The 25,709-nt window shown below is 37.4% G+C and overlaps 1 long non-coding RNA gene and 2 other non-coding genes across 4 annotated transcripts in view; 2 read left to right on the top strand and 1 right to left on the bottom strand.

Moving 5' to 3' along the window:
* The first annotated feature begins 1,583 nt into the window (after positions 1-1,583).
* TRNAC-GCA (transfer RNA cysteine (anticodon GCA)) lies at positions 1,584-1,655 on the top strand. The gene has a single exon. It is a non-coding gene; the product is annotated as a tRNA-Cys (tRNA).
* A 5,908-nt stretch (positions 1,656-7,563) lies between these two features.
* LOC129644751 (uncharacterized) overlaps positions 7,564-25,709 on the top strand; it is a 59,706-nt gene continuing 41,560 nt past the window's right edge. Inside the window, exons 1-2 of one of the 2 annotated variants that reach the window (XR_008710959.1) lie at positions 7,564-7,615; positions 13,871-13,960. This is a non-coding gene — a long non-coding RNA (uncharacterized LOC129644751). Of the gene's footprint in view, positions 7,616-8,587; positions 8,713-13,870; positions 13,961-25,709 lie in introns of those variants that run through there. The other variant, XR_008710958.1, reaches the window with a different exon arrangement.
* On the bottom strand, positions 9,439-9,510 carry TRNAV-CAC (transfer RNA valine (anticodon CAC)). Its single transcript has one exon. It is a non-coding gene; the product is annotated as a tRNA-Val (tRNA).

The following is a 25,709-nucleotide window of genomic DNA, read 5'->3' as shown; positions in this document are numbered from 1 at the left end:
CACTGGGGAAGCCAAAAACTAAGATACAGTTGATAATAAATTACAATGAATTATCCAGTACTTTGGCCACCTCATGCGAAGAGTTGACTCATTGGAAAAGACTCTGATGCTGGGAGGGATTGGGGGCAGGAGAAGAAGGGGACGACAGAGGATGAGATGGCTGGATGGCATCACTGACTCGATGGACATGAGTCTGAGTGAACTCTGGGAGTTGGTGATGGACAGGGAGGCCTGGCGTGCTGTGATTCATGGGGTCGCAAAGAGTCGGACACGACTGAACAACTGAACTGAACTGACCTGATATGTTTAATTTGCTCACTGAATTAATGATGAAGAACATTTTTACATTGTCTAAAAAGAGTGTTCAGGAGAAACTATATTAGAAAATTAGTATTATGTAAAATTATAAAAGCACAGTGCTAGAACTGTAAGTCTTTAATTGTTTAATACAGATTGAGTTACCAGACTCAAAGTAGATGTTTGGGTTTTTTTTCCCCCAAAATATGTTCACCTGAGCCTTCTCAGTAAATTTTATCTAATTTGCAAGAAGACTGACATGGATCTCTTTTTGTTATGGGCCTGCCAACATGACCTTTTAGTTCTTTCCTTAATTATAAAGAGGAAAAAAAAAAATGAAGATGAGCAGGTTTAGTCAATTCTGAGAATCAATGGGCCATTTGACATTTTCAGTAAGAGAAATAAAATTTCTAATGAGAATGTTTGAATAATATCCATCAAAATGATCTTGGTGGTATGAAAGTTATCACACCTATTGAGTCACAAAGATGAGTCAAGATAAACATTGAAAAAATAAAATAAATTTAGAAAAATACAGTGACTAGATTGTGAGAGAGAGTGAATAAAATTGAAACTGAGTAAGTAGGATTGTGATAAGACTCTAAAATGACTACATTGCCAACTAATATGAACATGTCAACTAATATGAAGTCACTCAGTCCTTTTGGACTCTTTGCAACCCCATGGACTGTAGCCTACCAGGCTCCTCAGTCCATGGAATTTTCCAGACAAGAGTAATGGAGTGGGTTGCCATTTCCTTCTCCAGGGGATCTTCCCAACCCAGGAATTGAACCCGGGTCTCCTGCATTTCAAGCAGACGCTTTGCTATCTGAACCACCAGGGAAGCCAATAATAGTGCTGGCCAAATGGAATTAGTTTCATCCAAAAGTGAGGAAAGGAACCATAATCTGTATGGCTGTTGGCTTTCAAAGTTGGAGTCATAATCATTGCTGCTTTCTCTATAGCACTAGTATATCGGAGACTGAGGAAATACACTTGAAATAGTTTTATTATTATCCTAATACATTGATATACATTAAAAAATGACTTTAAAAAAGTCATCCATTCACTGTCCTCTCATGCCCTATTTGGGGAACATGAGGATAATCTATTTTAGAGTGAACATTAGGGAGTAAATATACATAGAAATTTTATGATACTAGTATAATTAAATTAACTTGACTGCACTTTTTCATAAACACCTCCAGGTTTGTGCATGAGACTGAGTTTGTGTGAAGCAGCAGCACAAGGTTCTGTTTGTTCGTTTATGTAAGATCCTTAGGCCTTCCCTGGTGGCTCAGATGGTAAAGCGTCTGCCTGCAATGCAGGAGACCCAGGTTCAATCCCTGGGTCGGGAAGATTCCTTGGAGAAGGAAATGGCAACCCGCTCCAGTACTTTCCTGGAAAAGTCCGTAGACTGAGGAGCCTGGTAGGCTACAGTCCATGGTGTTGCAAAAAGTCCGACAGGACTGTGTGACTTTACTTTCACTTTTTTTTTTTTAGAGCACTTCCCATCTCTGCTAACTGTCAAGATGCACCAGCTTTGGCACCTCAGCAATGTTACTTTGCTGTTGAAATTAAGAAAGCCAGGAACACTGACAATGATGATAACGCTAAATTCTGCATTTTGTAAGGTAGGATGTTAGATATGAGCAAGGAAGAGTGGCCTAGCCAAAAAATATTCAAACTGATCTCTAATCCCCACCCCAGACAAGCCCAATGCAGCCCAGGGGAGCTTATCAATATGCTACAAAATAGCCACAGAGACTTTTCCAAGTCCAAGGCTTGTGCCTTATATAAAAGTGGATACAAACTAACCACAGGGATTTCTCCAACTCTGGCACATGCATCCTTGATACACAGCTGTGTCCTCATGTGACCTCACAGCCAAGCACCTATTGCTGCTGCTGCTGCTAAGTCACTTCAGTCGTGTCCGACTCTATGTGACCCCATAGACGGCAGCCCACTAGGATCTGCCGTCCCTGGGATTCTCCAGGCAAGAACACTGGAGTGGGTTGCCATTTCCTTCTCCAATGCATGAAAGTGAAAGTACCTAATAAGGGTTCATAAATATTTCATACATATATACATCTGATTATAACAGACTCAATTATGGGAAAGACTTGTGCAAAGAGCCTATTGTTATGTAATTTGCAACTGTGGATCAACTATCAGTCCACGCCCACTTAGATAAATACACAGAAGCCCTGTCTTGAAAAACCCTTGTCCCCCATCATGTCAGCCCTGGTGAATTTCTTGGCTTGGCCCATCTTTTTGAGCTGGTCTTTCTGTTCTTGCTACAGTAAGTTTGTTTTTGCCACTAGTAAGATCTCAGATTCTTCTTTGTCTCCGTACCAAGAACCAAGGTCCATGAGGAAGGGTCCTCTGACAGCTCCCTATCCATTAGTAATTTTAAGAGGAAATATGTTCTATTCGATAAAAATATGCCTTTGGTGATTCATTGAATAATTTGTATATTTTAAGCACTAATTATTAGATATAATCATCATCACTTAAATCCTATTGTTTAGCTTTTTTAAAAAAGCTCCGATCTCTAAATTTATGTAGTTTTACATTAACTAAAAATTATAAGCAATGAAAAATGCATAGTGCAAAAACCTAAAGTTCTAAAGATATTTATTATGTCCTTGTTACATAAGGTAAAGTAAAGAGATTTACAGTTTAATTATCCTCACAGAGTATTATGACAGAGAAGGCAATGGCACCCCACTCCAGTACTCTTGCCTGGAAAATCCCATGGAAGGAGGAGCCTGGTAGGCTGCAGTCCATGGGGTCGCTATGAGTCAGACATGACTGAGCGACTTCACTTTCACTTTTCACTTTCCTGCATTGGAGAAGGAAATGGCAACCCACTCCAGTGTTCTTGCCTGGAGAATCCCAGGGACGGGGGAGCCTGGTGGGCTGCCGTCTATGGGGTCGCACAGAGTTGGACACGACTGAAGTGACCTAGCAGCAGCAGCAACAGAGTATTATGAATGTAATACACCACACAGGAGCTCAGGGGAGGTATTGGGATTAATCACCAGGCAGAGAAAAAGAGAGGGAATCATTGGTGCATGTTTTGTACTCTGGTTTCTGTAGGAAGGGGAGAGGGAGGAAGAATCAACAGGCTTAGGATTGGCTAATTTGAATAATTTCAGCAAACTGTAGGACATAGGTGTTATCCTTGGAAATACCTGACCCTGTGGAGATTACTATATAGTGGCCCAGGCTGTGAAAGCCCCATATGACAAGTGGTTGTGGGTTTAGCACTTAATCAGCTGCTCAAGTAATAGAACTGACCAGTCTCTACTGAGAGCCTCAAGACTGACTCAAAATAGAAAAACAAACAGCAAAAAATCCAAAACTGTATTGCAAAGGTATTTTCAGTCTGCTTGTTCTCCTTCACTTCAGCCATTTCTGTGGTTGTGTAGTGGAATCTCAACGAGAGCTTTAACAGGAATTTACCTGATAAAGGTATACCTTGGAGACACTGTGGATTCAGTTCCAGATCACCATAATAATGCAAATATTGCAATAAAGTGAGTCATATGAAATTGTGGTTGAGTATATAAAAGTTGTGTTTACACTGCACTATAGTCTTATAGTCTATTAAGCATGCAGTAGCATTGTGTCTCGACTGAGTGACTTCACTTTCACTTTTCACTTTCATGCATTGGAGAAGGAAATGGCAATCCACTCCAGTGTTCTTGCCTGGAGAATCCCAGGGATGGCGGAGTCTGGTGGGCTGCTGTCTATGGGGTCAAACAGAGTAGGGCACCACTGAAGCGACTTAGCAGCAGCAGCAGCATTGTCTCTAAGAAACAAGATACAAACCTTAATTTAAAAATAATTTATTGCTATAAAATGCTAACCATCATCTGAACCTTCAGCAAATCATAGTGAAAACATCACTGATCACAGATCACCATAGCAAACATAAGAATGAAAAAGTTTGAATATTGCAAGAATTGCTAAAAATATGGCAGAAAGTAAAAAAATTGCTGTTGAAAAAAATGCTAATAGAAAAACTTGCTGACATAGGGTTGCCACAAATATTCAATTTGTAAAAAACCATGATATCTGTGAGGTGCAATAAATGATTTACGCCTATAATAATAATGCTGAACATACTTTCATTTTTATATTGGCCAATTTTATACTTACATTCATGAATTAACTGCTCAGAACATTTGTCCAATTTTTTTGGTGTTTCTTCTTATGATACATTTTAAAACAGCATAAAACAACAAAGTAGAATGGATATAGGAAAAAATAATTGAACCAAACTACATAAACAAAGTGTGTGACATTTTTCATTAAATTCATCTAAGCATTCAGTGAAATTTCAATAGGAATTTCAACCTTGTTAAATAGAATAAAACGGGCTGTAAAACTTACATGAAAATATATACAGACAATAATGAGAAAAATACTACTGAATACAGCGATCAAAGTTAAAAGACTTTTTAACTATAAGCTATAAACATTTATTACGAGTTATAGTCAGTTTGAGTCTCAATCAATCAAGAATCTGCCTGAAATGAAGGAGATCTGGGTTTGATACCTGGGTCAGGGAGATCCCCCACAGAAAGGAATGGCAACCCACTCCAGTATTCTTGCTTTGAGAATTCCATGGACAGAGGAGCCTGATGGACTACAGTCCATGAGATCACAAAGAATCAGACACAACTGAGAGGCTAATACCACCACAACAGTAACTTTTAAAATTGTGGTGTTGGTGCAAGAAGAGATAAAACAAGTGAGGAAAAAATAGAGTCTACAAAATATTCCTACATATTTGACTATGTGATTTACGACAAAGTTATTACTTTCATAAAACAGGAGACACGTTTTCAATACATGATGCCAGAATAATTGCATATATATATATGGGAAAAAAGTTAACTTTGCCTTTTACCTTAAAGAATAAAAGTCAATTCCAGATGTATTACAGTAAAAAGAATATCTTCACTGTCTTACATTGTACATTCAACCACAAAGTTAAATGTATATGTAGATATGGATATATATTTATAAGTATATAAATAAACATCTATGGATTTTGCTGTTATTTAGTTGCTAAGTCATGTCAGATTCTTTTGGGACCCCATGTACTGTAGTCTGCCAGGTTTCTCTCTCCATGGGATTTCCCAGGCAAGAATACTGGAATGGGTTACTATTTTCTTTTCCAGGGGATCTTCCTGACCCAAGGGTTGAAAACCTGTGTCCCTACATTGGCAGGTAGATTCTTTATAACTGAGGCACCAGGCAAGCCCTGCATCTATGGATAGTTTATATACATGTACATATGTATGTTATATGTATATGTACATGTGTTAAACTATGGCTATGGATAAAATATAGGTCTGTATCTCCATATGATACACACGTATAATTTCAAAAATACTAGATCCAAAGTATATTAAAAATGCCTGTGATAAGGTTTTTAAAACTAGTAATTAGAAAAGTATTTTTAAATGGAAGATGTGCAAGTTGAGCATTTTATAGGTAAAATGTGTGAGTAGATTATGCTCTGAACAAAGAAACTTTAAGATTTGTATACCCCAATACAAGGACTCCAACAGGCACAGAGATTAGAAGCAGAGAGATTGGACAAAAACAGGTTTAAGATGTATATATGTAAATATATATAGAAGTGTCTTTTCATATTACACAATTTTGACTTGATATTTAAGTCAATGAAGAATCACTTGTATATGTTATGTAGTAGCTTTAACCTGTTTAATTTCAATCCAAGAATGATTACTTTGGCTGCACATTGCAGTGGCCTAGTGGGCAGAATTCTAAGGTGGCTCTCCAAAACACCACCCACTGGTGCACTTGATTTCCTGTTATCTCCTCCCCTTGAGCACAGGTGAAATCTGTGACTGCTTGGAATCAAGAGAATACAGCAAATGCGAGCAATCATATGGATGTGATTAACATCCCTAACACTTGAACTGTGACTTAATGAAAAGGGAGATAATCCTGTATGGAGCTGACTTAACCAGGTGAGACTTTAAAAAGGCATTCAGTTATGTAAAGTTTAAAAATAAAATAAAATTAAAAAAAAAAAAAGAAAGAAAGAAAAACGTCTAAAAAATAATAAATAAATAAAAATAAAAAATAAATAAATAAATAAAAAGGCATTCAGGACTTCCCTGGGGTGAACGAAGCAGAGGCAGCGTCTTGCTGGTTTTGAAAAAACAAGCAGTCATGTTGCATGAGGGCCCTAGAAGGGGACTCAGAGTAGACTAGTGGAAGCTGACTATGGATCTGAGAGTGGCTCCTGACTGACAGTCCGTGAGAAAAACGGGCCCTTATTCATACAACCAGGAGCTACAAACTGCCATGTGAACTTGGAAGAGGTCCCCAAACTTTGTGGGCAATGCAGCATGCTGAAATTTTAATTGCAGCCCTGTGAGGTCTAGAACATAGCCCAGTTAAGCCATCACCATGTTCCTGACCCATGGATGTGTGAGAAAAATCAAGGTTTTTTTTTTAAGTCTCTAAGTTTGTAGTGGCTCTCTAAGTTTGTGTGTGTTAAATTTCTAAGTTTATTACATAGCAATAGAAAACTATTGTAATTTGTCTATAAGTAGAAGAGACAAGTTAGGAGAGAAGAAAGATCATGGTAAACTCAAATAGTTTTAGATCAGATACTACTACTACTCTAGACAGAAGTTTCAGATCAGATCAGTTGCTCACTTGTGTCCGACTCTTTGCGACCCCATGAATCGCAGCACACCAGGCCTCCCTGTCCATCACCAACTCCCTGAGTTCACTCAGACTCACGTCCATCGAGTCAGTGATGCCATCCAGCCATCTCATCCTCTGTCGTCCCCTTCTCCTTCTGCCCCCAATCCCTCCCAGCATCAGAGTCTTTTCCAATGAGTCAACTCTTCGCATCAGGTGGCCAAAGTACTGGAGTTTCAGCTGTACATCATTCCTTCCAAAGAAATCCCAGGGCCGATCTCCTTCAGAATGGACTGGTTGGATCTCCTTGCAGTCCAAAGGACAGAAGTTTAAATCTACACTAATGAGGTGGAGTGATATTTATGCCTTGGGATATCTTTAACCTGGTACTTTAGAGTGCTTCTATTGTCTGGTTCTTTAAAAATATATTTTTTTAATTGAAGGATAATTGCTTTATAATGTGTTGGTTTCTGCCTTACATCAGCATGAATCACCATAGGTATACATATGTCCCCTCCCTCTTGAAACTCCCTGCCACCCATCTAGGTTGTCCTAGAGCCCTGGTTTGAGTTCCCTGAGTCATACAGCAAATTCCCACTGGCTATTTATTTTACATAAGGTAATATATGTGTCTTCATGCTACTCTCTCCACTTGTCCCACCTCACCTGCTTTCTATTGCTAAATCTTTAGCTTTTCTGATTTTGAATTGGTGCACTGGAAATTCATGAAGTGAACTGTACTTTAGACTATAGATGCAGTGATTGTAGGGACTTCTGTATTTGTGAAAAATTATAATTAAGTTTAGATGTAGACATTTTCCATTCCTCAAAGAAAACTTTACAAATTTATTGTAGATTGTCTTTTGATTGTCAGTATTCCATACATACTTCAAACCTAAGTGTGTTTTGATTATTATCATTAAAGTAGAATTATATAGTTCCACATTTCAAGAGTTTTTATGAGTTGAAGAAATATTCAGTATCAAAGCCTATATTTCCTTTCCTCATCCTAGGCTTCTTTCTAGATGGGTAACTTTCTATAAAATTATAAAATTGACAGCTTTCCTAAAATGTAAGTTTTAGTAGAAATAATCCTGGAATATAGTCAGGAAAACAAATTGTGTTTTATATTTGTATATATAAATGTATAGACTATGGCAATTGGCTTATTCCTTGATGTTTGTTTTAGTTAGCTGACCAAATTGATGAAATTATCACATTTCAAAATAATCTCAGGCTAACTTACTTTTAAAACTAGATTAAATCTGGTTCTACTAATGGTTACTTAGTCCTAAAATGCAGAATTCGGTTACATCATAGATGATTATTGTAAAGGATGCATGCTAAGTTTACTTCAATGAGACTCTTATCTTCTCCTATTAGTATAGACAAAACCTGTGACTCAGTTCTTAACTAAAAGAATATGGAAAAATTGAGGGATTTTGCAGATGTATGGTAAGGTTTCAAATCAGTTATCCTTGAATTAATCAAAAGAAAGATTAATAAGTGTAGTATTCTTATCATGTGAAACTTTTAAAAGAAGGTACCAGGCACTTGGCAGTTAGGGCGTGAAAACCACTGAAATTTCACTATTACTGGCTTTGAAAAAGCAAATGACTGAGAACCTACAGCTGAATACAGTTTTGAAAATAACCTGAGAAAAGTTAGAAATGTTTTTGGAGTTTTCTTCCTAATTGAGCCTCCAGATGAATGCAGGTTGGTTGACATCTAATTTTTTTTCTTTTATTTTCTTTCTGGTGAAACCTTGTGCATCTAGGTATGTGTAGACTTATGATTTATGGAAACTCCAAAACAAATGGGTGTTCTTTAAGCCACCAAGTTGATGGTAAACTTGTTACAAAGCAAAAGAAAATTAATACAACGACTTAACCTTTCCATGGCTAACTTCCTTATTTAAATCCTTGCCAATATTTTCTGGTGATTATAGAAATCTCCAACACAAATCCCACTGACATCAAATGTATTCTTTCTCAGGCTAAATATTTACCTGTTTATTTGTTTGTTTCTATTAATGTCGCTTTTAGTTAATGATGTACCAAACTAAAGTCAACCACTTTCGAAATCTAAAATCAACCAAACACCTGGATTCGTCCTTCTTTCTTCTCTCTCTCTTTTTTCCTCTAATCAACCATTCCCCTACTCCATTCTCCCTAATGGCTTTAGTGAGTCTATAGCTGGATGAAAGTGAAAGTGTTAGCCACTCAGTGTTGGACTCTTTGCAAATCCATGGACTGTAGCCATCAGGCTCCTCTGTTCATGGGATTCTCCAGGTGAGAATACTGGAGTGGGTTGTCATGCCCTTCTCCAGGGATCTTCCCAACCAGGGGTCAAACCTGGGTCTTCTGCACTGCAGGCAAATTCTTCACTATCTGAGTTACCAGGAAACCCAAAAGAACAAATTAACACTGTTGATGTTAGATGTGGAGATGGCAGGGATCGAACCTGGGGCCTCATACATGTGAAGCATATGTTCTACCACTGAGCTACATCCCCAGCCCTAAAAGCGGTTACTTCCTCAAAAATATTTCTTTCATCCTTCTTTCTTATCCTGACTCAAGTTGGCCACTTATTCCCTACCTGAAGAGACTCTTCTACCAAGGAATTCCACCTCTCCCATATTTAAAGGACAAAATTTCGTAGACACCTATAAAAGGCACAAATCATAATGTTATTCTAAAATGTCAACCATCTTATAATTCCAAGTTAGGTTTTCAATGATCCTCTACCTATGAAATTCCCAAGTACAGCATCCAGAGAAAACAGTGCTGTGAGTCTTCCACGATAATCTTTGGTACTGCTTTCCCAATTTGGAACCAGTCCATTGTTTCATGTCCAGTTCTAACTGTTGCTTCTTGACCTGCATACAGAATTCTCAGGAGGCAGGTCAGGATGTCCGGTATTCCCATCTCTTAAAGAATTTTCCACAGTTTGTTTTCATTTCAATCCCAAAGGAAGGCAATGCCAAAGACTGTTCAAACTACCACACAATTACAGTCATCTCACACACTAGCAAAGCAATGCTGAAAAATATGTGTTAACATGGCTCTTTCCCTAGTTAGCCTATAACCCTCAAGAACAAAGGATATCTTTTATATCTCCTTTTATTTCAGTATTTGTTCTATGGCAGACATATCATAAATGGCTCATATATGTTGTTGATATGAGTAAATACAGTACTACAATCACACAGAAACATTTTTTATTGTGCTTAATGGCTTTAAAAGCTTAACAGCTAATTTTCTGAGTATCCATTCATCAAGTTTCCTGATATACGAATCATAAACAGTGTTTCTTGTTGATAATATTTCAAATATTTTCTATTGACTGAGAAGGAATGGTTTTTAGGGTTTCTGAAAATACCTGCAAAGTCTACCTATATTTGTTTCTCATTTACTTCCTAGCAGTGGTAGTTTTAAAAATGCTTTATCAAGAATTAACTATAATATAGTTTAATTTTTAAGAATATTTAGGAAATTTAATAATAACCATTTCAGTATTTCACAAGTATTTCAGTTTATAATTTTAAACAACTTTTTAAAATGTTTACTAGTTAAACATTTTAAACTTAATCTCATATGTAACAAAAGTAGCCAATATGAGTATAATTTATTTTCCCTTTTTATTTTACTCTAGTATATTTAGAATATTTAATATATCAGATTCTTCAAACTATCACATGAGTAAATAGGTCAAATTTAGGTGATAATCATAACAAATATAACTTATGGCAGTAGTGATCTATTACAATAATCTATTGAGGAGAAGGCAATGGCACCCCACTCCAGTACTGTTGCCCGGAAAATCCCATGGATGGAGAAGCCTGGTAGGCTCCAGTCCATGGGGTCACTAAGAGTCGATACAACTGAGCGACTTCACTTTCACTTTCCACTTTCATGCATTGGAGAAGGAAATGGCAACCCACTCCAGTGTTCTTGCCTGGAGAATCCCATGGATGGAGAAGCCTGGTAGGCTGCAGTCCATGGGGTCGCACAGAGTCAGACACGACTGAAGCAACTTAGCAGCAGCAGCACAGTAATCTATGACAATAGTGACCTATTACAATTACCTGAGAAAATAGAACTTTACAGGGATTAGAGTGAATCCTTGTGGAATGGTTCTATATCTTTACCATCATGTCAATATCTTTGTGATATTGTATTATAAGTATGCAAGATGTTGAGGGAAATTGGATGAAGCACTTACAGGATCTCTCTGTATTTCATACAACTGACTGTGAATCAATAACTGTCTCAAAAAAATACATTCTGAAATTTTTGTCTCTGCTCACTTTTACCAGTTACTCTGTAGTCCCTCTTTCTTAAGTTTCCACAGAAACATTTATTCCATTCACTTACTGGTATCCTTCCCAGATCAAAAATGACTTCTACAACTCAATTTTCAGTCCTCATCTTATTAATAGCACAAATGAATTCTTCTTTCTTCATTGGTTTTCACAGTCTTGCAGGGCAGCATAGCTTTTGATCTTCCTCACACCTAACCATTTGTTCCTCCTTGGGCTCTTCTATTAATTATCCCCCTTGAAGTTTGAGTGTTCCTGAACTCAGCTTGGAAATCTCTCTCTTTAAAAAGGGGTTACACTTTTCTGATTTATAACATTTTTGTTTTCTCATGTCCAACATTTTATTAAGTGAGTCCAAAGAATTCTTCATTTCAGACACTATATTTTTCAGTTCAAGATGGGTTCTTGTAATTTCTTATATAAATCTCAATTTCAAAAGTCTTTCAAACTCTGGACTCCAAGTCTGGGTGGCAATTTTACACAATTGATCAGTTCAGTTCAGGCCCTCAGTTGTGTCCGACTCTTTGCGACCCCATGGATTGCAGCACATCAGGCCTCCCTGTCCATCACCAACTCCTGGAGTTTACTCAAACTCATGCTCATTGAGTCAGTGATGCCATCCAACCATCTCATCCTCTGTCATCCCCTTCTCCTCCAGCCTTCAATTTTTCCCAGCATCAGGGTCTTTTCCAATGAGTCAGATCTTCGCATCAGGTGGCCAAAGTATTGGAGTTTCAGCTTCAGCATCAGTCCTTCCAATGAATATTCAGGACTGATTTCCTTTAGGATGGACTGGTTGGATCTCCTTGAAGTCCAAGGGACTCTCAAGAATCTCCTCCAACAACATAGTTCAAAAGCATCAATTCTTCAGTGCTCAGCTTTCATTATAGTCCAACTGTCACATCCATACATGACTACTGGAAAAACCATAACCTTGACTAGACAGACCTTTGTAGACAAAGTAATAACTCCGCTTTTTAATATGCTGCCTAGGTTGGTCATAACTTTTCTTCCAAGGTGTAAACGTCTTTTAATTTCATGGCTGTAGTCACCATTTGCAGTGATTTTGGAGCCCCCCAAAATATGTCAATTTCAACATCCAAAACTGACTAGACTAAATACAGAGTTACTTCATTGATTTTTAAAAATATTTATTTCATTTATGATCACCCCTTTTAACTCTGTAGCCAGAAATCTAAGTCCTCTTATACATTTGTTTCACCTTGTAAATCCCTGTGCTGTGTGCTTAGTCACTCAGCCGTGTCTGACTCTTTGCAACCCCATGGAATGCTACCCACCAGGTTTCTCTGTATGTGGATTCTCCAGGCAAGAATACTGGGTTGCTATGCCCTCCTCCAGGGGATCCTCCCAACCCAGGGATCGAACTTAGATCTCCTACATTATAGGCAGATCCTTTTTTTTTTTTTTTAATTGCAGGCTAAATACAATATTGTGGTGGTTTTTGCCATACATCGATATGAATCAGCCATGGGTGTACATGTGTTCCACCATCCTGAACACCCCTTCCACCTCCCTCCCCACCCTATCCCTCTGGGTTGTCCTAGAGCACCATCTTCATGCATTGCATATGCACAGGTCATCTGTTTTACATATGGCAATATACATGTTTCAATGCTACTGTCTGAGCCACCAGGGAAGCCCATCGATCCCTACATTCAATTTATCAGGAAATCTTTTTTATATGTGCATATCTGGAATCCAAACACTTCTCAACCACCTCTGTGATTGTGTCCCTGATCTGAGTTACTAATTCTTTCCACCTGGACCACTGTAATACCAGAGTCTAGAATAATCCTGTTAACTCAGAGTATTATATGACTATGATCAGAATTCTATAATAGTTTCTGATTTTCTCAAAATCTTAATCTATTCTCCATAATCTCATTTCTGATTTAATATTTGCTATTATCTTTTATCTATCATTGTTATGCCCTCTGGGCCCCATGTTTTAAACATACTAGGCATACTACTACAATATAACTTTTCCATTGGTTTATCCTTTTCTTTGAATGCTCTCAGAAACCCCCATCTCAAATCACTGTCAAAACAGCTTCTTAATGGGGCCAAATGTGATAATGGTAATTAGGAGTTTGATATTGAAACTGTCCACTCTTAATACTCCTAACTGCCTTACATTATTCTCTAAATTTTAAAAATTCTATCACAATGTAATTTCTTACATTCTCTATTTTCTGCTTCATCCTGCCCACCCCTGTGTAAAATATAAGCTATATATTATTGGGCGCTTTGTTTTGTTCTTTGATGTGATCCAATTACCAAAATGAGTGCCTAGAATGTAATATGTCAATTATCTGTTGCATAAATCTGCTATATTAACATGTTATAATGAAAGTTAAATATTACTATTGATATTATATTTGGGTTAATAAATATTTATATTAGCATGTTACATATTTGAATACATTTGGTGAAAAAATTAACAAATTTAAGAAAATACATTTTTTAACCTTCACAATTTCAATTAAGAATAAACTAAAGATATATGTTAATCAAACTCTTCTCCTCTTCCAGTTAAACTGAGTGAATAAAATCATTTAAAAGGAAAGGAATTTGGACTCTAAGGATAGGTAAAAAGCCAATATTTTAGAAGATAGAAAACAAGTAAGTAAACTTTTCCTGAATTTATAACTATAGACTGACTTATATATAACCTTCATATTTATCTCCCAAGAGTCCTAAAAGTATTCAGAAAATGAAAGTACCTTGAAGTGTAGCTATATCAAAGTATATGGAAAGAGGATGATAGGTTGAAATGCAATTAGACTCCCTCTGCCCATCAAATGGAACCTAGCTCTCCCACACAGTTCTAAGATAAAACTCCAGAATTATTGCAAGCAAGCATATTCTCCTAAGGAAAGAAATTGAAAGGTTTCTCTCTGGTAAGCAAATCTAGCCAAAGGCATAAAACTTATATCCACTATAGTTGTAGTTCCCTTCTAACAGTTGACAAAGCCCAGCATAATTAATTTCCACTGAGGCTAATTACCTGGTCAATTCCTTGCATACCAAAGATGCTTACAGTGTAGTGTTGGCTCATTCAAAAATATGATTAGCCACTCAGGACTCAGGATACATTTGAAGAAAGGTTCCAACTTGAAAAACAGTAAAAAAAAAAAAAAAAAAAAAAAAAGTTTAAATAAACTCAAGGATTTTATGTCCCTGAATTTTTAAAGTATTCTAATTTTTTAAAAAAAGTTTAGGGAGATAATTTCATCCATGAAAGGAAAATGAAAGAAATATTTAGAGGATAAAAAGATCTCACTGAAATTAAAATAAGAATTCAATAAAGAAAAATTCAATAGAATTAGAAAGAAATTTTCTAGTAAAGGAATGATTTTTAAAAGATAGAGAATTTGATACACAATATAAAACAACCAAAAATTCAATGATTCGGTTCACAAAGTCCACTACCCTAATAATAGTTTGATCTTGAACTCCTTTGGTGAAAATAAATAGAGGAATATCACCAAATAATTCAAGAAAAGTTTTCAAGGACAAATTAAAGTATGTCTTTATGAAACCTCAAAATAGAGAGGGTAAAGAAGGATCTTGAAGCTTTATAGAGAGAATCCAAAACAGAGCAGCATTACATGCAAAAGACCAGTAAATATGATAACATTGAGTTTCTCAACAGGAAGACTAAAGTTTCAAGATGATAAAACAATGTGCTCTAAATTCTGAGGAAAATAACTCTCAATGGGAAGGTAAAAGGAAATTAAATTGACTTATTCTCTGTCAGATCTATAAATTGGAGGCTTGTCCTCCAGGTTCTGGAGATGGATTCATAAAAAGTACAAGCAAAAAAAAAAAGTAGAAAATGAAAAAAATTAAGAAAGGGATTTGTTTGCTTAAGGAAAATAGCAGAAGTTATATAGCAAAGGACACATGACCTTAGCATTGCTTTAGAAAAACAAGACCAAGATTTTCATTCTCATGAACCTGTACTTGTAATTGTTAGGTAGTAAGAATAGGAAAAAGGAGTCCGGAATGGTGGTGGCTAAAAGACAAGGAAGGGAAAAGCCAACGGAAATAGAACAAAGGAAGGTGTGAGGACCTCAGGTAGAACAAACAGCACTCCTGGCTAGCCCAATTTAAATAGGGCAGGCCCAGGGGGGATGGGGGGACCTCTCTCTTCCTGTCTTTTAAGTCAGCATGCCCTCAGCCTTGAGGCTGTATTTTCCTTTATTTTCTAAATAAAACTGAGCTGTAACATGGAGTTGTAACACTGGTCCATCCAGCTGTAACGCTGGTCTGTCACTTCAAATTTCTGTTGTGATGAGACAGAATCAAGAAAAATTACACGCTTCCCCAACATAATGATGTAAATCTTGAACAGTAATTGCTTGGACTGAAGCAGTAATAGAGCCACACTAATGTAAATCTTAAACAGTAGTTGCTTGGACTGAAGCAGTAATAGAGCCACACTAGAGAGCTGATAAAGTAAGGGAAGTGTGTGTGAAGGTGAAGGGTTTCGGAAATATGAGGAATGCCAGTGTTTGTTGCTAAGAAGCAAATAATATGAAAAACTGAAAAATTAAGAAAGCAGAGTATAAGTATGGCATTGCCAGATATAAAGGTAAACTGGGAAAAAGAAGATGGAGGGAAGCTTACATTGAAATTGATTGCTTCCTGGGACTGTGAAGGAAGGATTTTTCTACTGCAGTAATCTGGGGACTGATTTTTTATTGTAAGCCTTTAGGGATGATTAGATTGCTTATTATGTAATGTAAAACTCTGAAAAATAATAGTAAAATTTTATAATCAATTTTCTTCTTTATCTTTCATTGAAAAACAGTGTTTATTGCCTTTTAAGGATCCTTTCCTAGCTCTAGTGCTCAGTTTCTGCCATAGACACTTGAGGTTTAATGTTGTATCATTACTGTTGTTTTGTCAGTTGTTTTCTGAGACAAAATGTTCTCACTTCACAGCTGTGCCACTTGTAAATGTCTGTGATCCAATCCTTAATTTCCAGGTAAACTAAGCCACAAAAATATTTTAATTATTTCCTCTCTCTAGTGACCAAGGTGCTTGACTAATCATTTTGAATCAATCTTAATAGCCACATTTATTATTTATATAGTAACTCAGTATGATACTAAGAAACCTAAATATAAAAAGAAGGGAAACTTAATATAGGAGAATTTTATGGAATTTGTATACAACTAAATTTTGATAAATATAACATAGATGGAAACGTCTTACTGCTTACATATCAGGTACAATTTGGAGCTACATAGGCAGGAAGTATGTCCATTTGGCTGATTAGTACAAGACTGACAAAATCAAGAATGGTATCTCTTCATACTATACATGGTGAATAGTTGTTGTTCAATCACTAAGTTGTGTTCAGCTGTTTGCAACCCCATGGACTGCAGCATGTCGGACCTTCCTGTCCCTCACCTCACTATCTCCAGGAGTTTGCCCAAGTTCATTTCCATTGAATCAGTGATGCCATCCAACCATCTCATCTTCTGTCACCCTCTTCTCTTTCTGGCTTCAATATTTCCCAACATCTTTTCCAATGAATTGGTACTTTGTATCAGGTGGCCAAAGTGTTGGAGCTTCAGCTTCAGCATCAATCCTTCCAATGAGTATTTAGGGTTGATATCATTTAAGATTGACTGGTTTGGTCTCCTTGGTGCCCAAGGGGCTCTCAAGAGTCTTCTCCAGCACCACAGTTAGGCAGTATTAATTATTCGGCACTCTGTCTTTTTTTGTCTTTTTTTAAAATTTTATTTTATTTTTAAACTTTACAATATTGTATTAGTTTTGCCAAATATCGAAATGAATCCGCCACAGGTATACCTGTGTTCCCCATCCTGAACCCTCCTCCCTCCTCCCTCCCCATACCCTCCCTCTTGGTCATCCTAGTGCACCAGCCCCAAGCATCCACTCTGCCTTCTTTATAGTCCATCTCTCACATTCATACATGACCACGGCAAAAACCAATTTTTCACCCCTTCCTGTATCCAAGCCCTTTGCTTTGTTTCTTGTAGTTCCCTCTTCTTCTGACTCAAGATTTGGTTATAAAACTTAGTTGGCCAATATAGTACAGGAAGAAATGACAGCATGTCTTTTCTAAACCTAGACCTTAAGACACCTTGAGTTTTTATTTTTATTTTTTTTTAATTTTAATGCTTCTACAATTTCCCTGAGAACTCAATAGAGGTATCCTATTAGAGGTCATGGGACAGCTGGAATCCCAGGCAAGGCTAGCCTAAATTGTGGCAAACCAGCTGATCCCTAGACGTGTCTAGACATGTGAGTCCAGACAAGATAGAGATAGTTAACAATCCCAGATGACTCCATTTACATAAGAAGCACATGCTGATTATAACCTGCCATCAATGTTCTATGCTTGTTTTGCTTATATGGAAAGACATGATTAATACATGAAATAAAAACTTTAAATTTATTTTCAAAATACTGTAAGAATAAATATTTGACCTAGACCCTTGAATTATAGAGTTCATCCTTCCAATATATTAACACATTTTTACAAAACATGTTATAGAACTGTGCCTTATGATTTGATTTTTTTACTTTAATATTTTTCACAAATATAAATCTTTAATCAAAATTTTATCAGTTAATTTCATCTTTCCCACAAAGCAGCATAATTGACAGCATAAAATATTGCTTTGATAAGTTTGATGAAGGAAATTCTCAGTGATATCTGAAAATAACCCAAAATGAAGAATATTTTTTTCTATCATAAACATATTAGTTTAGATCTGCCATATTAGATCTGCCATAACATACCAAAAACTGAGTGGCATTAAACAACAGTAATATACTCCTTTACAGTTATGGAGTATAGACATCTCAAATCAAGGTGTCAGCAGAGGTGGTTACTTTTAGAAACTGGGGAGAATGTACTCCCTGCCTCTCCAGAAGAATCTTCAGGCACTCTGGGCAATGACTTGACATTCCTTGGCTTATAAACTCATTTTTCCCATCGCTACATCAGATCACAGGACTTTCCCCTTTGTATATTCCCATGATAAGGACACCAGTCACTGGAGCCAGGCCCATCCCAAATTCAGTGTGACCTCCTCTTGATATTTTTGATTATGTCTGCAAAGACACAGTTTTCAAAACGAAGTTTACATTTATAGGTAATGGGAATTAAAACTTGGACTTTTATTGCTGGAAATGCACAATTCAAACAACTACAGTATACAGATACTAACTTTAAAATTAAATAATCAAATTTATATCAAGGGCTTTGGGAACTTTCATTTGCTACTATTTATTTGACCGTTGATTATGGCAGAAAGTGAAGAGGAACTAAAAAGCCTCTTGATGAAAGTGAAAGTGGAGAGTGAAAAAGTTGGCTTAAAACTCAACATTCAGAAAACGAAGATCATGGCATCTGGTCCCATCACGTCATGGGAAATAGATGGGGAAACAGTGTCAGATTTTATTTGGGGGGGGTTCCAAAATCACTGCAGATGGTGACTGCAGCCAAGAAATTAAAAGGCACTTACTCCTTGGAAGAAAAGTTATGACCAACCAAGATAGCATATTGAAAAGCAGAGACATTACTTTGCCAACAAAGGTACATCTAGTCAAGGTTGTGGTTTTTCCAGTGGTCATGTATGGATGTGAGAGTTGGACTGTGAAGAAAGCTGAGCGCCGAAGAATTGATGCTTTTGAATTGTGGTGTTGGAGAAGACTCTTGGGAGTCCCTTGGACTGCAAGGAGATCCCAACCAGTCCATTCTGAAGGAGATCAGCCCTGGGATTTCTTTGGAAGAAATGATGTAAATCTGAAACTCCAGTACTTTGGCCACCTCATGCGAAGAGTTGACTCATTGGAAAAGACTCTGATGCTGGGAGGGATTGGGGGCAGGAGGAGAAAGGGAAGACAGAGGGTGAGATGGCTGGATGGCATCACTGACTCGATGGACAAGAGTCTTGGTGAACTCCGGGAGTTGGTGATGGACAGGGAGGCCTGGCGTGCTGCAATTCATGGGGTCGCAAAGAGGCAACACAACTGAGCAACTGAACTGAACTGAAGCCTCATTCCAATTTTTGTGAAAAGAGAACTTGAGGAAGTATCTACTCTAAACTCTTTTACAGGTGAGGAAATAGAGAACATAATTTAATTTGGAAGTCAGAAATAATACTACATAAGTGCCTAACATTTCAGTAAATGCAACCAAAAAGTGCATTCTCATCATCACGTATGACCTGATTGTTACAAAATGTGATACTTAAGCTTGTTTTGAATGTCAGTTCTGTCATCTTTAAATTGTGTATCAGAATATTTAAGGTATTATTAAAATAAATAAAATATATCTCCTATAATATTCGTCTGGAGTATTATGGACACTGTGATTAAGAAGATTGCCTTAGTCACACGAGACAGACAGAATGCTTCTAGGTAGACTTCTAGATACTTCATTCCTGGTCCTTTTATCTCTTTTATGTTAAATGATTGAACCCTGGGATAGTTATTTGTGTTCTAGAAACCAATATTCCCATAGAGCCTTATTACTGTGACACTTCATACAAATTTGATGTGAATGTTATAAAAGTTTACAAAAATTAATGCACATGTACACATGAAGGGAAAATGAAATGATATAGCAGGAATATATTTCTACCTAGTAGTAATATGACTGGAAAATTACCAATGTCTCTAAAAGCAGTAAGTATACTATACTATTTATTTGGTTATATATTTATATATTCCCTAATTATTTTAATTAAGTTTATAATACACTTCTAATTTGTGACTGGAATCATTCTAGGTAAAAAAAAAAAAAAAAAAAAATGTTTTCCCTTTATCACCTCATGAAGTTTAGAGTTTAAAAGGGAGAGACATTGGCAGCAAATTACTCTCTTCAGGCAAGCAACTAGTCTCCATGAAAAAAAAAAAATGTATATTTTCCTTTGTAAATTGTTCCTTCTTTGAGGATCATAATAGAATGCTCATAAATACCACTAAGATTGTTAAAGCTAAATGAAACAAATGTGATATTTAACAATATACATAGAGTAATCTATACTTCATGATTTATAGAAGAAAAATAATATATATCAGGGACTTTTCAGTTTATCTTCATAAATTGGTTCTGTTATATCAAATGTACAGATATGATACAGATAGTTCAAGGAGATTTCATATACTCTGTAGCCAGGTTCAACAGTATTGTACTAAATCCCATTTCAGTTTTATTCTCTCACCTTCTCATTCTCTTCCAATTCTTCTACATTTATACATCAATTACATGTATCAGCTGCCACCACCTCAATGCCATTTAAGACTATGTGTTAGTTTCTTGGGTTTGCTATGGCAAATTGCCACTTACTGGTTTAAAACACAACTTGACTGTTTAATATAACAGATTTTTTTTTTTCTCTCAGTTCTGGAGGCTAGAAGCCGAAAATCAAGGGCTGGGCAGTATCCTTCCCTGCAGAGTTTCTGGAGGGAAATCCATCTCTAGCCTCTTGCAGCTTTGGTGGCTGCCAGCTTTCCTTGCCTTGTGGCGGCATTGCTGCAGTCCCTGCCACCTTAGTCACATTGCTGCTGCTGCTTTCCTAAAACCCTCTTTGGCTCTTTTTTGTAAGGAAACATATAATGGCATTTAGAACACATACTGATATGCCAGGTATCCACTTTCTGTCTAGATCTTTAATGTAATCACATCCTTTACCACATAAGGTCATATTCAAATATCCTAGAGATCAGGAATTTAATGCATCTTTGACAGTGAACAATGGACTGGTTCCAAATTGGGGAAGGAGTACATCAAGGTTGTATATTGTCACACTGCTTATTTAACTTAAATGCAGAGTACATCATGAGAAATGCTGGGCTGGATAAAACTCAAGGTGCAATCAAGATTGCCAGGACAAATATCAATAACCTCAGATATGCAGATGACATCACCCTTATGGCAGAAAGCAAAGAGGAACTGAAGAGTCTCTTGGTGAAAGTGAAAGAGGAGAGTGAAAAAGCTGGCTTAAAACTCAACTTTCAAAAAATGAAGATCATGGCATCCAGTTCCATCAGTTCATGGCAAATAGATGGGGAACCAGTGAAAGAAGTGAGAGATTTTATTTTCCTGGACTCCAAAATCACTGCAGATGGTGACTACAACCATGAAATTAAAAAAAAAAAAAAAAAAACACTTGCTCCTTGGAAGAAAATCTATGACCAACCTAGCCAGCATATTCAAAGTGCAGAGATATTACTTTGCCAACAAAGGTCTATCTAATCAAAGCCATGGTTTATCCAGCAGTCATTTATGAATATGAGAGTTGGACAATAAAGAAAGCTGAGTGCTGAAGAACTGATGCTTGTGAACTGTGGTGTTGGAGAAGGCTCTTGAGAGTCCCTAGGATTGCAAGATCAACCCAGTCTATCCTAAAGTTCATTGTAAGGACTGATGCTGAAGCTGAAGCTCCAATACTTTGGCCACCTGATGCAAAGTAATGACTCATTGGCAAAGACCCTGATGGAGGGAAAGATTGAAGGCAGGAGGAAAAGGGGACGACAGAGGATGAGATGGTTGGGTGACATCACTGACTTGATGGACATGAGTTTGAATAAGTTCCAGGAGTTGGTGATGGACAGGGAAGCCTGGAATGTTGCAGTCCATGAGGTCACAAACAGTTGAACATGGCTGAGCAACTGAACTGAACTGACAATGTAAGTGTTAGTTGCTCAGGCATATTTGACTCTTTGTGACCCCATGTACTGTACCCCACCAGGTTTCTCTGTCCATGGGATTCCCCCAGGAAAGAATACTGGAGTGGGTAGGCATTCCCTTCTCCAGGGGATCTTCCTGACCCAACAATTGAACCCAGGTTTTGGATCATTTTTAATCCTTCCACAGGAAGAGATATCATGGCCATTTACGATAGTTTTCTACATTATATATTTCCCTAAAGTGTATTCTCTTAAATTTCTAACAGTTAACAAAATCAAGTAATTTAACATCAATATAGTTAGTGTTTACCAAGTCATATTGTAGGCCAAAGGAAAGATCAGAAGTAATTTTGGAAGGCATCTATGCTTACTACTGTACCACCAACACAAGAAATAATTTTGTAAAAAAAAAAAAAAAAAGAAATAATTTTGTAACTTAAAATGTTGATACTTTATGCATTATGGAATTTGGCATTACATTTTTAAAGCATTATATTCTAAAATTTATTGTGATTACTGAGCTTTTTGTGCCACCATAAATTCTGTGTAGATGAGTAACTCCCTCCTATCACCTATCACTGTATCCCAGTTTTGATCTGCAGCCCATATTGAAATCATATCAGTTTTGCCAACATTATTTTCAATAGCTGTCAGCTCCCATCCACAATCCCAAAGGGGTTCATGCATTGCATTGTTTATCTATCTCTATTCTGGAGCTGTTCCTCAACCTTTTCTTTCTTAACCTTGATATTCTGAATAGAATAGGCCTGGTATTTTGTAGAATGTCAATTCAACGTGTATTTGTCTGCTATTTCCTTGTATTTAATTCAGATTATGGTATTTGTACACCTGTGTGTGATGGCAGGAATATTACTGAAGTATAGTGTGTCTTTTTCAAGATACTGTTTTAGGAAGAACATAATACTGCTTTGTTCTACTCTTATCCATATTAGGTTAAGACTGGTTGTTTGATTAAGCTGATGTCTGCCATATTTCCCTATTATAAAGTTACTGTAGGTGATGGTAGGTGTTGCAAGAGGCATCAGAGGGCAGACACACAAACCATAATCATAGAAAACTAATCAATCTAATCACATGGACCACAGCCTTGTTGAACTCAATGAAACTAAGACATGCCCTGTGGGGCCACCCAAGATGGGCGAGTCATGGTGGAGAGGTCTGACAGAATGCGGTCCACTGGAGAAGGGAACGGCAAACCACTTCAGTATTCTTGCCTTAAGAACCCCATGAACAGTATGAAAAGGCAGAATGATAGGACACTGAAAGAGGTTGGTAGGTGCCCAATATGAAACTGGAGATCAGTGGAGAAATAACTCCAGAAAGAATGAAGTGATGGAGCCAGAGCAAAAACAACACCCAGTTGTGGATGTGTGTGGTGATAGAAGCAAGGTCCGATGCTGTAAAGAGCAATATTGCATAGGAACCTGGAATGTTAGGTCCATGAATCAAGGCAAATTGTAAGTAGTCAAACAGGAGATGGCAAGAGTGAACATCAACATTCTAGGAATCGGCGAACTAAAATGCACTTGAATGGATGAACTTAACTCAGATGATCATTATATCTACTATGGTGGGCAGGAATCCCTTAGAAGAAATGGAGTAGCCATCATAGTCAACAAAACAGTCCAAAATGCAGTACTTGGGTGCAATCTCAAAAATGACAGAATGATCTCTGTTCGTTTCCAAGACAAACCATTCAATATCATGGTAATCCAAGTCTATATACCCCAACCAAGTAATGTTGAAGAAACTGAAGTTGACTGGTTCTATAAAGACCTCCAAGACCTTGTAGAACTAACATACAAAACATATGTCCTTTTCATTATAGGGGACTGGAATGCAAATTAGGAAGTCAGGAAACACCTGGAGTAACAGGTAAATTTGGCCTTGAAATATGGAATGAAGCAGGGCAAAGGCTAATAGAGTTTTGCCAAGAGAACACACTGGTCATAGCAAACACCCTCTTCCAACAACACAAGAGAAGACTCTACTCATGGACGTCACCAGATGGTCAACACCGAAATCAGATTGATTATATTCTTTGCAGCCAAAGAAGGAGAAGCTCTATAAAGTCAGCAAAAACAAGACAGGGAGCTGACTGTGGCTCAGATCATGAACTCATTATTGCCAAATTCAGACTGAAATTGAAGAAAGTAGGGAAAACCACTAGACCATTCAGGTATGACCTATATCAAATTCCTTATGATTATAGAGTGGAAGTGAGAAATAGATTTACAGGACTAGATCTGATAGAGTGCCTGATGAACTATGGACAGATGTTCATGACATTATACAGGACATAGAGATCAAGACCATCCCCATGGAAAAGAAATGTGAAAAAGCAAAATGGCTGTCTGGGGAGGCCTTACAAACAGCTGTGAAAAGAAGAGAAGTGAAAAGCAAAAGAGAAAAGGAAAGATATAAGCATCTGAATGCAGAGTTTCAAAGAACAGAAAGGAGAGATAAGAAAGCCTTCCTCAGTGATCAGTGCAAAGAAATAGAGGAAAACAACAGAATGGGAAAGACTAGAGATCTCTTCAAGAAAATTAGAGACACCAAGGGAATATTTCATGCAAAGATGGGCTCAATAAAGGACAGAAATGGTATGGACCTATCAGAAGCAAAAGATATTAAGAAGAGGTGGCAAGAATACACAGAAGAACTGTACAAAAAAAGATCTTCACGACGGAGATAATCACGATGGTGTGATCACTCACCTAGAGCCAGACATCCTGGTATGTGAAGTCAAGTGGGCCTTAGAAAGCATCACTCTGAACAAGCTAATGGAGTTGATAGATTTCCAGTTGAGCTATTTCAAATCCTGGAGGATGATGCTATGAAAGTGCTGCAACTCAATATGCCAGCTAATTTGGAAAACTCAGCAGTGACTACAGGACTGGAAAAGGTCAGTTTTCATTCCAATCCCAAAGAAAGGCAATGACAAAGAATCCTCAAACTACCACACAATTGCACTCATCTCACAGGCTAGTGCTGCTGCTGCTGCTGCTAAGTCGCTTCAGTCGTGCTGACTCTGTGCGACCCCATTGACGACAGCCCACCAGGCTCCCACGTCCCTGGGATTCTCCAGGCAAGAACACTAGAGTGGGTTGCCATTTCCCTCTCCAATGCATGAAACTGAAAATTTAAAGTGAATTCGCTTAGTCGTGTCCGACTATTCGTGACCTCATGGACTGCAGCCCACCAGGCTCCTCCGTCCATGGGATTTTCCAGGCAAGAGTACTGGAGTGCGGTGTCATTGCCTTCTCGGACACGCTAGTACAGTAATGCTCAAATTTCTCCAAGCCAGGCCAACAATACGTGAACAGTGACCTTCCAGATGTTTAAGCTGGTTTTAGAAAAGGTAGAGGAACCAGAGATCATATTGCCAACATCTGCTGGACCATGGAAAAAGAAAGAGAGTTCCAGATAAAAATCTATTTCTGTTTATTGACTATGCCAAAACCTTTGACTGTGTGGATCACAATAAATTGCGGAAAATTCTGAAAGAGATGGGAATACCAGACCACCTGACCTGCCTCTTCAGAATCCTATATGCAGGTCAGGAAGCAACAGTTAGAACTGGACATGGAACAACAGACTGGTTCCAAATAGGAAAAGGAGTACGTCAAGGCTGTATATTGTCACCCTGCTTATTTAACTTCTATGC

This window comes from Bubalus kerabau, chromosome 2 (genome assembly GCF_029407905.1).
Source record: "Bubalus kerabau isolate K-KA32 ecotype Philippines breed swamp buffalo chromosome 2, PCC_UOA_SB_1v2, whole genome shotgun sequence".
NCBI lineage: Eukaryota > Metazoa > Chordata > Mammalia > Artiodactyla > Bovidae > Bubalus > Bubalus kerabau.
The sequence above is the reverse complement of the archived record's forward strand: the minus strand, read 5'-3'. Positions and strand labels throughout refer to the sequence as shown.